This window comes from Puma concolor, chromosome B1, assembly GCF_028749965.1.
Source record: "Puma concolor isolate L17-30 chromosome B1, mPumCon1.1.hap2, whole genome shotgun sequence".
NCBI lineage: Eukaryota > Metazoa > Chordata > Mammalia > Carnivora > Felidae > Puma > Puma concolor.
This window is the reverse complement of record NC_141670.1, coordinates 28,163,645-28,181,336: the sequence shown is the minus strand read 5'-3', so window position 1 is coordinate 28,181,336 and position 17,692 is coordinate 28,163,645. Positions and strand designations below refer to the sequence as shown.

The following is a 17,692-nucleotide window of genomic DNA, read 5'->3' as shown; positions in this document are numbered from 1 at the left end:
AGGTCTTGCCATTTGGAACAACGTGGATGGAACTAGAGGGTATTATGCTAAGTGAAATGAGTCAGTCAGAGAAAGACAAATATCATATGACTTCACTTATATGTGGAATTTAAGATACAGAACAGATGAACATAAGGGAAGGGAAACAAAAATAATATAAAAATGGGGGGGACAAAACATAAGAGACTATTAAATACAGAGACCTGAGGGTTGCTGGAGGGGGGTTGGGTGCGGGATGGGCTACATGGGCAAGGGGAGTTAAGGAAGACACCTGTTGGAATCAGCATTGGGTGTTATGTGTAGGGGATGAATCACTGGATTCTATTCCTGAAATCATTATTGCACTATATGCTAACTTAGATGTAAATTAAAAATAAATAAATAAAATAAAATAAAATAAAATAAAATAAATAACAATGGGATAAGCCATGATAACTGAAAAGCTCAGAATACTAGCAAAGCTTAATTAGAAAATATTTAACAAAAAACTGCAAAATTTGCCTTCCTAAGAGGACCAAGGAGCTATAGGGACCATCAGTTGTCTGTTGAGATGGCATTGCCCGGGAAATGTTCCATGAGAACTTCAATTCACCTTTCAATTTTAGGTAAGGTAGGCTCACAGCCTTGTCCCCCTGATGCACATGTAGCCACTCACCCACGCTGGCCTCTTTCTTCATCTATTGGCAGCTGCCGTGACAAACAGGCAGCCAGTGGCTCTAAATGGGTAACTCAGGTTTAGTGATCCATCTCAATTGTTAAACTTCTCTGAAGGACACAATCCAATCTTGATTTTTTTTCTATCCATGTAGTTTTATAAAGCAAACCATAGGGAGACATCACTGACACACAGTTAATTCATCAATCCTTGATTCATCAATTTCATGAGAACATGGAAAAGGAGGCCCAGGTGGAGAGTTTTGAGGAGTTTGTCCTGGCAAGCATTAGTAGATATTTCAATCCAGAAAAGTACTAAGAAAGCCAAATTTTATCTCTGCCCAAAGGATGCTACTCTGCCCACGTGACTGATCTCTTACAGGCAATGAACTCTCTCTCAGGTCGCTTGAGAGGCTCTGGCAGCCAGCCTGCCGAGCCTGGGTGAAGGCGAAAGGATCAAACAATGAGGCACAGATTGATGGTGAATCAGGTTCAGTAGGTGTGAAAGAACAGATTGGACCAATGTATTCCTATAAGCACTATAGGGACCACTAGATTATGAACATTGCAATGCTCAATTGCTATCAAAGAATAAATAGCAATCATTAGTAACAACCCTGATTAAAATGCCAACTATTAGACTGTAGATTCAAATCACTTCCAACAGATTCTTTTCTACACGTTTTAACATAGCAGAAACTTGGTGGGGTTCAGCACTAAGTAAAGGGTTAGTGGTTATATTTTATGTGAACTTTGTCAATGGCACCTATTTCCAAAACAATAAAAATGTGCAAAAATGTTGAACAGACACTTCACAAAAAACCCAGATACTTCACTCTTTGGCTATCATGAATAATGCTATTATGAACATTTGTGTTCAAATTTTTGTGTACATATTTTTTTTTCTTAATGTTTTATTTATTTTTGAGACAGGGAGAGACAGAGCATGAACAGGGGAGGGTCAGAGAGAGGGAGACACAGAATCTGAAACAGGCTCCAGGCTCTGAGCTGTCAGCACAGAACCCAATGAGGGGCTCGAACTCACAGACTGCGAGATCATGACCTGAGCCGACGTCGGCCGCTCAACGGACTGAGCCACCCAGGCACCCCTGTGTACATATGTTTTTAATGGTCTTATGTATATACATATGAGTGGAATTTCTGGGTCATATGGTAACTATGTTTAGCTTTTTGAGGAACTGCCAAACTCTTTTCCACATCAGCTGTACCGTTTTACATTCCTGGTCACAATTTTTCCATATCCTCGTAAACACTTGTTATAGATGTCTTTTTCATTCTAGTCATTGTAGTGGATATGAAGTAGTGTCTCACTGTGGTTTTGATTTGCATTTCCCTAAATGACTAATAATGTTGAGTACTTTTTCATGTAATTATTAGCATTTGTATCTCTCTCTCTTTTTTTTTTTTTTTTTTTTGGAGAAATGTCTATTTCGATGCTTTGCCCATTTTTATTAAAATTTTTTTTAATGTTTATTTATTTATTTTGAGAGAGAGAGAGAGAGACAGTCAGGCAGGGGCAGAGAGGGAGAGGGAGAGAGAATCCCCAGCAGGCTCTGCGCTGACAGCCCAGAGCTGGACATGGGGCTCAGTCCTACAAGCCCTGAGATTATGACTTGAGCAGAAATCAAGAATCAGACCTTTAACTGATTGAGCCACCCAGGTGCCCTGCTCTGCCCATTTTTAAACTGGGTTATTTGGGGCTTTCTGCTGTTGAGTTGTTAAGAGTTAAATATTTTGGATACTTGATCCTTATCGGATATGTAATTTGCAAATATTTTCTTCCATTCTGTGGGTTGTATTTTCACTACTTTCTTGATAGTGTCCTTGATAGTGTCCTTTGAAGCACAAAAATTTTTAATTTTAATGAGCACAAATTATACACTTCCCTTGGTTGCTTTTTGCTTGTCATATCTCTGAAACCATTGCCAAACCAAGGTCATGAAGATTTGCTCTTATGTAAATCTTAGACTTAGCTTTTACATTAGGTCTATGATATATTGAGTTAACATTTGAAAGTAGAGTGAGGTAGGGGTCCAATTTCATTCCTCTGCATGTGGATATCCGGTTGTTCCAGCACCATCTCTGAAAAGACTAGTGTTTCCCCTTTGAATTAATTGCCTTGGCACCTAAAGTTGATTTTTTTCTTTTAAGATAAGAACTGAAAGAAAAAAAGAAAGAAAGACACAAAATCACTGAGAAACTTGGGGGAGCAAAATCTTAGATCTCCACTAGAAATTCCATATTTTAATCCGAAGGTCAGAAAGTTTCCAGTAAAACCCATAGGTCAGGAACTCACACATTCGGCTTCAGAGCAGTGGAGTACAGTCGTGTCAACCCTTGAGAAAACTCTCATCTGCTTAAGCCTGCACACCACTGTTGGCAGAGGAAAAGCATCTTTTGGTCTCTTTGGGTTTTTGAAAAGCATGGTGAGTGTATTTAATTAGCAAAACAGATTAAACTCGGGAGCCTGGAGGCAGAGGGATCTGGAAAATCTAGTTCCAAGACTTCTGTAATAGAGGGGATGAATGCTGGTTGTCACTAAGCAATGTGCAGCTTATCAGCCAGTCACAGAAGGACAAATACTGCATGATTCCACTTACACGAGGTATCTAAAGTAGACACACTCATGGAGACAGAAGGCAGAACACTGGTTGCCAGTGGCTGGAGGAGAGGGGGAAATGAGTTGCTATTCAACAGGTGTAGAGTTGCAGTCATGCACGATGAAAAAGTTCTAGACACCTGCTATATAATGTACGTACAAGCTAACAATACTAACTGCACTCTTAAAAATATGTTAAGACAGTAAATCTCATGTTTTTTTAAATATCTATGTATGTACGTATGTACGTAAGTATGTACGTAAGTATGTATGTATGCTTGTATGTATGTATGTATCTATCATCTTATTAAGGGCCCATTCAAAGGGTTATTTTGCTCTCCTTATATTCTACAACCAATATAATATCACATAACCTCTGTTGCGGTGTGTTGACATTTCTTATTCTTCTATTTTTTCCCAAATGTCCGGGGAGATCTGGATGCACCCTATTCGTTTTTGTTTTCATAGAGTGGGCATCTATTAACAGATTTTTCCCTCACTCAGAATCTGCTTCAAAGGGGTGAACTCTTTGGACCCTTTTTATAACCTTGCCTGGGGCAAATATAATTGGTAATAATGACAATTATCTATAATTTTATTATTTCATTTGAGGTGGCTTCATATGCAACATTAAAAGTAAATTGGCATAATTCCCCTCAAGAAATTTGCAAGGATTACATATTTGCAACAATGCAAAATTTAATTTTTTGAAAAAGTTGCACATATATCTTACTTATGAACAGCAATTAACAGTCATCCCTTTTCAAAACTGCTTCTGTTGTGGTAAAATATGCATAACATAAAAGTTACCATTTTGACCAGTTTTAAGTATACACTTCAGTGGTATTAAGAACATTCACATACTTGGGGTACCATCACCACCATTCATTTCCAGAATGTTTCATCATGCTAAATAGAAAGCCACTAGAGAGTAACTCCCCATTTCCCAACCCCCCAGTTCCTGGTCACCACTGTTCTATCTCTCATCTCTGTGTGTTTCCCCCTATTCCAGGTACTTCATATAAGTGGAATCATACCGTATTTGCCATTTGTGTCTGGCTTATTCCATTGAGCATAATATCTTCAAGATTCATCCATGTTGTAGCACGTATTAGAATTTCATCCTTTTTTAAAGCTGAGCATTTGAGTTGTTTCCACCTTTTGGCTACTGTGAATAATGATGCTATGAACATTGGTATAAAAATATCTGTTTGAGTTCCTCCTTTTAGTTCTTTGGGTCATATACCTAGAAGTGTAATTGCTGGATCATAGTCAATGTTTCATTTTTTGAGGAACTGCCGTACCATTTTCCACAGTGGCTGCACCATTCAACATTCCTACCAACAGTGCACAAGCATTTCAATTTCTCCACGTCCTTGTAAACACTTGTTTATTCTGGTTTTGTTTTATTTAAATATAATAGTCATTCTAGGGGTGCCTGTCTGGCTTAGTTAGTAGAGCATGTGACTCCTAATCTCAGGGTCATGAGTTCAAGCCCCATGCTGAGAATGGAGCTTACTTAAAAAAGTATATATACCTATATATGTGTGTGTGTATGTATATATATACATATATATACACATATATATATGTATAGGTAAATACATATATACATATGTTTGTGTGTGCGTGTGTTCTAATGGGTGTGAAGTGATATTTCATTTTTTTTTTTAAGATTTTTATTTTTAAGTAATCTCTACATTCAACATGGGGCTTGAACTCACTACCCTGAGACCAAGAGCCACATGTTCTGCTGACTGAGCCAGCCAGGCTCCCCTCATTGTGGTTTTGATTTGCATTTCCCTTCTGATTATTGATGTTGAGCATCTTTTCATATGCTTATCGAACTTTTGTATATCTTCTTTGGAAAAATGTTAGTTCAAGTCTTTTGCCATTTTCAAATTGGGCTTTTTTTTTTTTATTGTTGAATATAGGAGTTCTTAACTCATTTCTTATTTTAATCTTTTTTCCTGAGAGAGAAAAATAATGAAGGGTATAGTCAATACCAGGGGCTTTAGTCCTATATTGGGCAATTTGACAAAGATCTCTTCAACCAGTCTTACCCTGGAATTATTGATCTGCAAGGAAAAAGAAAGATCTTTTTTTAAGGTGTTTAGGTTAAATTCGGAAGTCATTCTCTAAACCATTATGATTCATTCCCTATAACTGTTCACATAGCCACAAACAAAATATGTTCCTTTTTTTTTTAATGTTTATTTATTTTTGAGAGAGAGATTGCACATGCAGGGGAGGGGCGGGGGGGGGGATGGGACAGGGGATCTGAAGCAGGCTCTGTACTGACAGCAGAGAGCCCCATGTGGGGCTTGAACTCAGGAACTGAGAGATCAAGACCTGAGCTGAAGTCTGGTGCTTAACCACCTGAGCCACCCAGGTGCCCCAAAATGTGTTTCTGCTAGCAATTATTAAGAGAGAAAGAGCTGTGGGGTAAAGAAACAAGTGTCTGCCACCTGTAGTTTGTCTTCTTTGTTAAACTTTTTTTTTTTTAAGGTAAGAATTTAAATCTTGAGTATAAGAACATAATGAAAAATACCTGGGGCCTATTTATCCGATCATCAGCGCTCCCAAATACTGCCAATGCATCTGGCTCTGTTCCGCAGACTCTGGCTGCTGCCCAAGTTCTTGTCCTTTTCAAGACCAGATTTGCAGCTTCTCCATAGATTCTGTGAACTAGTCCAGAGTCTTCCTATATACTCCTGTTGTTGTCGTCATTGCTTAAAGAATGGAGAGTTTTGTTTTATTGTACAAAACCGTCCATAGATAGATGACAGTCACCTAATGTTAATATTGGTTATTTCTGGGTGGTAAATGAGGATGGGAATGATTGCGTTCTTTGAATTCTTTAAGAGACTGCTTTATTTGAAGAGTTTTCTCAATAGGGTTTAGATGTAAGCAGAAAGATTTAGGGGTCCCCTGAAAAAAAAAAGACAAAACACAGCTTTTGTGACCCAAGATAAGTCATTTTAGATCCCAGCTATTTACTGTGATCTGTGCCCAGGCACACTGCTGGCAGAGCTTCCTAGGTGTCAGAATCACAAAGAAATGCAAAACCTAGTAGTTACAGATTTTAAGGGAACAAAGGGAATTGCGGGGGTGGGTGGAGGGGGTGGGGGGTGGGTGGGGGAAGTCTCTACCAGGTCAAGAAATAGCCTAACAAATTCAAAGACAATAAATCAATGGTAGGTAAAACTCCCAAAAGTAAAGATTGACCTAATGCCCATTCTTGAGTTGTTTCTGCAGGTATGAAACCGTGACCCATAGGGTTAATGAATTTAAACTAGCAGAAAATTTAAAGCTTGTTTTTCAGAGAACTGTTTCTCCCTAATCAACTATTGTTTCTTTTCAGACCCACCAACAAATAGTCTGTCTCTGCAGAAGCCTGGACTCCGGGTCAACTGATTGATTTCAGCCTATGAACAAGCAAGGCCCTGCATTCCTTACCTTAGGAGCCCAAGACCCCATCCAGGTTACATCTGCTCTCAGAGCACAGCCATAGTCCCTTCCCCTAGTCTGATATTTACCTCTGCTTCTTTGAAGTCTCCACCCTAGAAGGAACACAAGCTTCATTAACATAACATAGGATGTGTGTATAGGCGTTTGTGATGACAAAGCTTCCTTTTCTGAATATTTATCCCAAAACTTAAAGTAAAACAATCTGCTCACCCCTGCAAGGCAGGGGGGACATTGTGAGAAATAAGGGAGATGATTCATTTTCAGAAATACCAAATAAAAGCTGTGATGTGTAGTTAATAGTAGGTTTACAACCTATTGGAAATATGTACGAACCCCCACCCCCCTCCACCAATGGAGTCCCAAACCTTTAGACACTTCACTTCCTGGTTCTTCTTCCCCTCCGCATTTCGAGGGCTTATTTTAGTGGGCTTTGCAATGAGCATGCGCCAAAGAAGAAAAGGAGGAGGGACTGGAAGTCTCTGTCACCTCAGGGAATGTATATTTGTTCCAATCAGACTATTTTTTGTCTTACACGGGCACAGGCGTGGCCCTGCAAGGCTGTTACCTCTGTAGTACTCAGCCAATGAGGAACCGGGGAAGGGACTTGCACACTAGGAGATAAATTGTCTGCTGTAACTGCCCAGAGTGTGCCTGTCTCTCAGACGCCTGCTCTTGCAAGAACGTTGATTAAAGTCTCCCTTGACTCTGCTCCAAGTTTCCGCGGCCCTCCTTTGATTGGGTTGGTGGGCTTAGTCCTCACATGGTGGCTTTGTAAATTATTCCCCATGATCTCCTTACTTGCTGCAAATGAAGTTTCCTTTGTGTGACAACTCAACTGGCATAATCTCTATCTGAAACTCACCAAGGAGTGAACTTACGTTAGTTCAGTTACTACATAGATAGTCCCCATGTTCTGGCATTTAAAAGCCTAGTCTTTTGAGCACCTGGATGGTTTAGTTGGTTAAGCATCTGAATTTAGATATTGGCTCAGGTCATGGTCTCACAGTTTGTGAGTTCCAGCCCCGCGTTGGGCTCCGTGCTGACAGCGCGGAGCCTGCATGGGATTCTGTTTCCTGTCTCTTTGCTGCTCCCCCACTTATTCTCTCTCTCTGAATAAATAAATAAATAAATAAATAAATAAATAAATAAATAAATAAATAAATAAATGCCTAGTCTGATGTGGGAAACAAAAGCAAAAGGAAAAAATTAAGTTTCCTTGCTACTTAGAGCCCATTGACAAGTCCTTGAAACAGAGACCTTCCTCTGAGAAGGTGCATAGATACGTCCCCATTAGAAATGCATTAGAAATGCATTCAGCTTTCTTTCTTTCTTTTTTTTTTTTTTTAACATTTATTTATTTTTGAGACAGAGAGAGACAGAGCATGAACGGCGGAGGGTCAGAGAGACAGGGAGACACAGAATCTGAAACAGGCTCCAGGCCGTGAGATCATGACCTGAGCTGAAGTCGGACACTTAACCGAGTCACCCAGGCGCCCCTCAGCTCATTTTCTATGCAGCCCTGATGATCTCTCCCTCTGCTTTTCTAGCTCAGGATGATCTAGCCAAATTTCTCATTCTAGTACTCATGCCATCCAAGCTCAGGGAATACATGCCAAGTTCCCTGAGTGGCTCCCTTAAACTGCTTCTCCCTTGGCTTGAAGGAGGAGGAAGCAGTTTCTTTTCACACCCTTGGAGGGGGAAATGCCAAAGTGCTCCAGTGACTCTCTTCAAAGTGTTACCGTCTCTACTCTTTGATCTTCCATGTTTTACTTCTACAGGTAGGAAGTGGGTACGTGTTTAATAGATGTGACTTGGCACCACATTTAGGACAAGGGGACAGAAATTGGCACCTATAGTATTATTCTTGGTTTTGGGGACTTCAACTGAGATTGAAAGAGTCCCATTTATCATTAGTGTAGGAAGATCTCATTTTTACAAAAAAACATTTTTAAAATTACTTAGATACATCTAGTTAATATTTTGATATATAGGTATAATGGGCTGAATTTTGTTCCAGCAAAATTCATATGTTAAAAGTCCTAACTCCCAGTACCTCAGAATGTAACTGTATTTAGAGATGGGGCCTTTAAAGAAGTAATAAAGATTAAGTGAGGTCATAGCATAGGTCATAGTCCAATATGACTAGTATTCTTACAAGATGAGGTGATTGGGACAGAGAGAACACAGACTGAGGGATGACACAGTGAGGAAGAAGGTGGCTTTCTGCAAGCCAAGGAGAGGCCTCAGAAGAAATCAGCCTCCAGAACTGTGAGAAAATAAATTTCTGTTGTTTTAATTTTATTTTTTGAAAGTAAGCTTTATGCCCAACGTGGGGCTTGAACTCATGACCCCGAGATCAAGAGTCACATGCTCTGGGGCACCTGGGTGGCACAGTCGGCTGAGCATCCAACTTCGGCTCAGGTCATGATCGTGGGGTCCATGAGTTCGAGCCCCACATCGGGCTCACTGATGTCAGCCTGTCAGTGCACAGCCCACTTCAGATCCTCGGCCCCGCTCTCTCTGCCTCTCTCCTGCTTGTGCTCTTCCCCAAATAAATATTTAAAAAAAAAAAAAAAAGAGTTGTATGCTCTGCTGAGCCAGACAGGCATCCAGAAGTTTCTGTTGTTCAAGCCACCCAATCTCTGGTACTTTGTTATGGCGGTCTGAGCCAACTAACACAAAAACCTCCCAACTTTCTCTACATATACATACATATGTATTTATATACATGTACTTACATATCTCAGAAAATTAGGATCATACTCATTTTCTAGCCTGCTAATGATTAACAATATGTTGTAAAATGTTCTTATGTCTACATTTTTTATAAGGTGATTTTTTTTTTTTTAATTTTTTTTTCAACGTTTTTATTTATTTATGGGACAGACAAAGACAGAGCATGAATAGGGGAGGGGCAGAGAGAGAGGGAGACACAGAATCAGAAACAGGCTCCAGGCTCCGAGCCATCAGCCCAGAGCCTGACGCGGGGCTCAAACTCACGGACCACGAGATCGTGACCTGGCTGAAGTCGGACGCTTAACCGACTGCGCCACCCAGGCGCCCCATATAAGGTGATTTTTAATAACTGCCTAATACATTCATGACTTAATCTTCTGCTATGCAACTTTAACATTTTTAAACTTTTTACTGCTATAAATAATAAGGTGATGACTATCTTCTATCTCTGATTAATTCCCTAGGATTACTATTCAAGGACTTAATAGGTTAAGTAGTATGCATACTTGGAGGCTTTTAATATTTATCACCAAATTACATTTGACTATGTTTTTTAGTTTTTTTCTTTTAATGTTCTTTTTAAAAATTTTTAATGTTTATTTATTTTTGAGAGAGAGAGAGAACACGAGCAGGTAGAGAGAGAGAGGGAGAGAGAGAGGAGAAACAGAATCTGAAGCAGGCTTCAGGCTGTGAGCTGTCAGCAAAGAGCCTGACATGGGGCTCAAATTCATGAACGGTGAGATCATGACCTGAGCCGAAGTCGGATGCTTAACCAACTGAGCCACCCAGGTGCCCCTTAATATTTTTTTAAAGTTTTTATTTATTTATTTATTTATTTATTTATTTATTTATTTATTTATTTATTTATTTATTTATTTTGAGGGGGACAGAGAGTATGAGCAGGGGAAGGGTAGAGAGTATGAGCAGGGGAGGGGCAGAGAAAGAGCGAGAATCCCAAGCAGGATCCACTCTGTATGTCAGGACAGAGCCCGATGCAGGGCCCAAACTTACCTCACAAACTTCAAGATTATGACCTAAGCTGAAGTCAGAAGCTTAAATGACTGAGCACCCAGGCGCCCCCCTCTCTCTCTCTCTCTTTTTTTTTTTAATGTAAACTCCACACCCGACATCAGGCTTGAACTCATGACTCTGAGATCAAGTGTCACATGCTCTACCAACTGAGCCAGCCAGGTGCCCCACATTTGAGAATGTTTGTACCAATTTATACTCCTACCAAAAATCATGACCTGAGCTGAAATCAAGAGTCAGATCATTCACCAACTGAGTCACCCAGGTGTCCCCATTTTCCTGTCTTTAAAATAAGTATCAGTTGGTTAAGCATCTGACTTAGGCTCATGTCATTATCTCGTGGTTCATGAGTCCGAACCCTGAGTCAGGCTCTGTGCTGACAGCTCAGAGCCTGGAGCCTGCTTCAGATTCTGTGTCTCCCTCTCTCCCTGTCCCTCCCCTACTCACGCTCTGTCTCTGTCTCTCAAAAATAAACATTGAAAAAAATAAAAATAGGGGCATCTGGGTGGCTCAGTTGGTTAAGCGCCGACTTCGGCTCAGGTCACGATCTCGTGGTCTGTGAGTTCGAGCCCCGTGTTGGGCTCTGTGCTGACAGCTCAGAGCCTGGAGCCTGTTTCAGATTCTGTGTCTCCCTCTTTCTCTCTCCTCCCCCGCTCATGCTCTGTCTCTCTCTTCTCAAAAATAAATAAATGTTAAAAAAATAATCAAAAAAAAAGTGTAAAGTATAACAAAGTGTCTGTGTATGTACCATGAAAATTTTAAAAAGTGAAACATTGAGAATACTGTTGAAGTCCTTTTTGTATCCTTCCTTGATTACTTCTCTCCACTTTATCACTTCAGGAGAGATTTTTAATTTTTTTTTTAAGATTTTTTTTTTTCTTAATGTTTATTTATTTTTGAGAGAGCAAGAGAACAGGGGAGGGGCAGAGAGAGAGGGAGACACAGAATCCAAAGCAGGCTGCAGGCTCTGAGCTGTCAGCACAGAGCCCGACGCGAGGCTTGAACTCACGAACCTCGAGATCATGATCTGAGCTGAAGTTGGATGCTCAACAAACTGAGCCACCCAGGCGCCCCAAGATTTTGTATTTTAATGTCACAGTTTATTTATTCCAAAACAGTACGTTGTATTTGGGGCATGTTTTAAAACTTTACACAGTGGGTGTTATTGTCTAGTATTCTTTTGTAACCTGAATTTTCATTCACAAATCCTTGTCAAGTTCATCCATGCTGGATGTCCTAGTCCCTTCTTTTTTGCTGCTGTATAGTGTCCCCTTGTGTGAATGTACCACAATTTATTTACCCAGTCTCCTTCCCTCCCTCCCCCCCAGTATTTGTCATTAAAATAATTAGTGATGGGCATTCATACGTGTGTAAACATGTTTCCTTGAGTGCATGTATGAGGGTTCCCTACGATATGTTCACAGAGTCATTTGGTTATGTTTACGTATCTCCATCTTTGCTAGGGGTTGTCAAATATTCCTATATATTCTCCAAAATGGTTGTACCAGTGGACACTTACACTAGCAGTATTTGAGGGTTTAATTTGCTCCCTGTCCTTTCCAGTTATGGAGACTGTCAAGACTTAAAATTTTTCTGATCTGATGGGTGGTAACAGTACTTTAAAAAACTTATTTTGAAATAGTCGGACTTACAGAACATTGCAAAAACTAGTATAGAGAATTCATATATACCTTTTACCCAGCTTTCCCTAATGTTAACAAATAACATAACCATAGCACAATTACAAAACCAAGGAATTAATATCAGTACAATGTTATTAACTACTAAACTATGACCTTATTCAGATTTCACCGATTCTCCCCCCTATGTCATTGTTCTGCTCCAGATCTCATGCAGGATCCCCTTTACATTTAATTGTTGTGTCTCCATAGTCTCTTTCCATCTGTGACAGTTCCTCAGTTTTTCCTTGTCTTTCATGACCTTGAGGACTCTTGCCTTTCATGATTTTTGAGGAGTACCAGTTGTTTCATAGAATATCTCTCAAATTGGGTTTATCTGACGTTCTATGATTCGATGGAGGCTAAAATGATACCTTCATTCTAGATTAAAATGGTTGAAAGGATAATGTGCTTACTTAAGAAGAACCCTGTCTTCTGTGGGCAGGGTTGCATTTACTGCAGATGATGCTGTTTTGGAGCAGGAGGCCTGGACTCATGTGAGGGGACCTCATAAGTCTCCTCACAAGGGCTTCAAGAATCCCTACTGTCCAGAGGAGGTAAAGTGCTACCTGCAACCTGGCACAGTCAGAGCTAGAGACTTGAGGCAAGCGCATGGCCAAGATTGTAGAAGACAGTGAATACAACATTCAGTTTTGTTTTTGTTTTTTTGGAGGGCGGTGAGGGTTGTGTAGTAATTTCTCTCTTTTCCTCAGGTCTTTGATAAATGATTTGTTTAAAGTTATAACCTGATTTTATTTTTATCTTTAAGGTTTTTTTAAAATGTTTATTTTTGAGAGACAGAGAGAGAGAGAGGCATAGAGAGAGAGGGAGACACAGAATTTGAAGCAGGCTCTAGGCTCCGAGCTGTTAGCACAGAGCGCGACTTGGGGCTCAAACTCACAAACAGCAAGATCATGACCTGAGCCGAAGTAGGATGCTTAACGGACTCAGCTACCCAGGCGCCCCTACCCTGATTTTAGACGTGCTTTGCAGGATCAAGAGAGAGGGTCTTATCCATGGTTGGGTGCAGGCTATAGGGAGAAGAGGAAAAGTAGTTAGAAAGTGGTAAAAGGTGGCTGCAGAGAAGTGGAAGTCAGTCCAGTGCCAGAGTTTGGCTGAGGTACAAGCATTCCCGGGATTCCCAGAAATACTTTGGAAGACAAACATGAAAATAAGAACATTAACTGTCACACAGGTTGGGGGCTGGAATGGTTCATTACTGTCCTAGACCAAGATCGATCACCATTTTCTTTCTTTTCCTTTTTTTTTTTTTAAGTAATCTCTATACTCAACCTGGGGCTCAAATGCACAACTCCAAGATCAAGAGTCACACGCTCTACTGACTGAGCCAGCCAGGTGCCCCAACACCATTTTTTTTTGTGAAGCATTCCTATCCTCCCTTCCCTTTGTAGGGAAGTCGCACAGCTACTCGGTAGATATAATGTAGGAAGGACCTCCAAGAATCTTTTATTTGTTCTCATCTCACCTTCTATTTTTATTTTTTAGTCCTGGCGTCTGATTCCAAAAATGTCTGTGGAATTAATAAATGCCTATAGTGGGCTATGCAGTATTTCAGGTGGGAATCCAAATCATCATGTAAGATGTGTGATACCAGCTATAGCTTTTGCCTTCCTTCCCATCCAAGCAGACAGCAGGTTTCAGGTTCATTGTCATAGGACAGGATGTCACAGGGAGGAGAATATGCTGTGGGGAAAGGTTCATCTATAGTAAGAGGTTCATCTATAGTAAGTTATACTATGTGTCTCTGAATCAAATCTGGTGTGAGGTAGAGCCTCCGAGGAAAAGGAAAATAGTGGTCTTGGGTAATCTAATTGGACTTGGGTGCAAAAAATGTAAAATGTTCTGTAACGTAATTTCATCAGCCTGATTTTGTACACCACTTGGTATGGTCTTTTGGATGGTTTCAATTCTCAAAATGGAGCCCTGGAGCTTCTTTTTGTTACCGGTTTCCTCGCTGGTAAATTCTGTCAGTTTGTTTTCTTCCAGTCGGTACTCCTGAACTGTTTGGTTTTTCCCTGCCTGGGAACTCATCTTTGCTACTGAGAACCCCTGGGCTAAACCATCAGCTGCTCCTGCTCGTGCAGCCTGACTAAAGGGAGAGGCATATTTCCAGCGAGTAAGGGATAAAAAAAGATGTGCAACTGAGTAGGGTTCCTTGGTGACTGGTCTCCTGGACTCGGGTGTTTCCATTTCCGCTACTTCAGGAAACACGTCCTCCTCCCCAGACGGGAAGGTGTGAGACGGGGACGGGAGTGTATGCAGAGATGCTTAACGATCTGCTGGCTTGGTGATCCCACCGCAGCGCCCTCGGGGATCCCTCAGGAAGTTGCCCGAGCCCCCTCCTGCCTCTGGACGCCTCCACTTGCGATGAAGGCCTCCTTGGCATGGCTCCCGTATTTTATGCGGTATCTTCCCATGTGCTTGCTGCCTGCGCTTCAGGCTGCGGTTTCTTCTTCAATTTGATCACGTTTTCATTCTCTCAGGATTTCTTAGTTTCAGATCCACCTAAACTCTTCCCTTCTTGTTTCAAGTTTGGCAATGTAGCTTCCTGTTCTTTAAAAAAAAGTGTGTCATTTTCCAGGTTTGGTGCAGGGGTGGGGGTAAGGAGGATCACGGACACTTAACCCACCGGAGGCACATGTCAGGGCACCCTGCAGTGTTTATTAGATAGTCAACAGGTCTTCATGATTACCTCGAACTACTGCAGTGAATGCCTGGAAACCAGGTAGGTAGAGAATTTCCAAGAGATATTATAAGGCTGACAGGGGGGACTCCTGTTGGCAATATATTCTATTAAGATTGGATTACTAAAATGTTTTTTTGTCTACTTACGTAAGAGGGAACTGCTTAGTGGTACAGAGAACTGGTAAGAAACAGTAACAGTACCTAACATCAGCTGTGAGCCCTCTGCACGTCACATTTCAACATCACAGCCACTCTTTGAGGTAGCTACTATTTTTATCCTCATTTTGCAGCTGTGGGATTGAGACACAGATTAAATAACTCACTTATGGTTGCACATTTAGTCCAAGAGCAAGTTAGCAGTACGGGCTGGGTGTACCCCAGAGCCCCTGGTGTAACTGTTATGCCACGACGCGTGCCACAATGTCGACCCTCAGGAGTTTGTAAAGTAGTTACAAGGGTCAAGCGTCAATAGTACTGTTTTGTCTGGTAAAGGTTTGAAACAAGGCAAGTGCTGTCACTTCGAGGTAACAAACGGGTATGACGAACTAGTAGTTTGGACATACGGTCCGGACTTTGCTGTTTTCGACTCTCCCTACTTCCCCCTCCATCCCCTGACAGGACTATCAAAAACTTGTTAGTCACCCTTGACTCCTCTCTTTTTCCCACACAGTTCATCAGCAAATCTTGGTTATCACTTTAAAATTAAATCTCCACCCCTCTTACATCTCCATTGTATCTGGGATCCAGAGTGAGGGTGTCAGAATCAAGAAGCGCCCGCCATGATTTCTGCTGCCCCTGAATCCCAGGAAGCTTAAGAGCCAACACCACAATGCTGCTCCAGAGAAATGCTCATCTTGCCAATACCCTGCCTGCCAGCAGAAGATGGGCCAAAGCAGAGCAGGAAATTACCCTCTACCTCCCTTTTGCTTCCCAAATCTTTTCCTCCTGTGAACCCCCATACTTCCCTTTTGGCATGTATAGGAATCGGATAGGAATCAGCTTCCTTTGAAACCTTCTTGAGTGTCTAACTACATTACTAGTTCAAAGAGGGACTGTATTCCTATTTTTTTCCTATCCCCCAATATTACCTAAATGCTGTCGTTGTAGTATAAAACTGCCATTGGAAAAAAAGACCCTTTCTAGATAAAAAACTTGAACCTAACAGCGTTTCAGCATGTGTCTCAGTGACATAGCCAAGGTGGAGTATAGACCATTTCTACCTAATCAGCTGGACACTTTAAAGTGTCTGGAAGGTGTTTTTGTGAAACACACACACATACACACACATATGTGTGTGTGTCCCCCCTCCCTCTCTCTACATGTATACATTTTTTAAGTAGGCTCTATGCCCAACATGGGCTCAAATTTACAACCTTGGGATCAAGAGTCACAGTTATCTACCAACTAAGCCAGCCAGGAGCCTCTGTAGTAATATCTTTTTTAAAACACTTTTTTTTTTTTTTAATTTTTTTTCAACGTTTTTTATTTATTTTTGGGACAGAGAGAGACAGAGCATGAACGGGGGAGGGGCAGAGAGAGAGGGAGACACAGAATCCGAAACAGGCTCCAGGCTCCGAGCCATCAGCCCAGAGCCTGATGCGGGGCTCGAACTCAGGGACCGCGAGATCATGACCTGGCTGAAGTCGGACGCTTAACCGACTGCGCCACCCAGGCGCCCCTTAAAACACTTTTTAAAGCACTGGATTGTGAGCAGAATCACTAAGCCATTTATGCTTGTAAATGACAAATGTCACTTCTAGCATGGAGTATGGCTCAAAACCGTTTTTGTTTTAATCCCTGGGAGACTACTACCCTTTTCTTCACTGCTATACTCATTAACTAGGTATTGGAGCTGATTCTCACCTAGATTTTGGAAGTTGATGATTCAGACCATGACAAAAGTGAATTAAAATCCATCCATCTTCATTTAGATCTAGGGAGTTTTCCAACTGTGAACAATTTGAGACAATCCTCAAATGTTCTATGTAAGTGTATCCAGCTTTCAGGAAAATATCTATTTTGGAGGTTTGCAAATCTATACAAGTTCGCTGACTTCTAGGTCATAACTGTATTTACATATTACAGAATACATTGATCAGCCAAAAGAGAAAAAGATACATGTGACATTAAATGCCACACTATAAATCAAGATAACTAAATTGTTAAACAGTAATGCTCTTACAAAGAGATATGGAAATACTGTTTCATTCTATATTATTCTATTTGATGGTTTCTATGGCTGTGAACTGCAACACTTCCTCTTTCACAGTATTAGCCATTCCACTGGCTTCTAAAACAAAAATTCCTGATTTTTCCGTCAGCACCGCAAGGAATACAAACAAGGAAACAACTAGAATCAAAAAAGGAACGTTTCATGGTCACATGGTTTTAATTTCTTGTGACTTGTGGAAACACCTTGGGAGTTTGATGGTTTTATTCCCTCTGATGGGAATTTACAAGCTTAACAACATCTGAGTTGTTGTGACTGCAGGGCATGGTCCTAAACCCAAGGATGGATTCAAACAATCTTCAAGCGACTGGAAGTAAAATATACAGTACAGAGCGTCCAGTAAAAGTGAACTGTAAAATTGTCTTTATATCTAGACTTTCTGCCACTGAAAACAAATGGTGAAGAGAGATATAAGCTCTCAGAAATCAGTTAGGGGCTTACTCAAGTACAAGGAACTCCTCAAGTTCGGGAAGTGGAACTGGAAGGCTCCTCTTGCAGCACAGCAAGTCACACCTCCGTGTTCTCTGTCACAACCCCCCGTGTCTGGTGTACAGTTTACCAGCTACA

The 17,692-nt window shown here is 41.0% G+C and overlaps 1 long non-coding RNA gene across 1 annotated transcript; it reads right to left on the bottom strand.

Moving 5' to 3' along the window:
• Window positions 1–2,511: 2,511 nt before the first annotated feature.
• LOC147581524 (uncharacterized) lies at window positions 2,512–8,845 on the bottom strand. The gene is made up of 2 exons (XR_015249995.1): window positions 5,826–8,845; window positions 2,512–2,833 (listed from the first exon to the last, which is right to left on the bottom strand). It is a non-coding gene; the product is annotated as an uncharacterized LOC147581524 (long non-coding RNA).
• Between the last annotated feature and the right edge of the window lie 8,847 nt (window positions 8,846–17,692).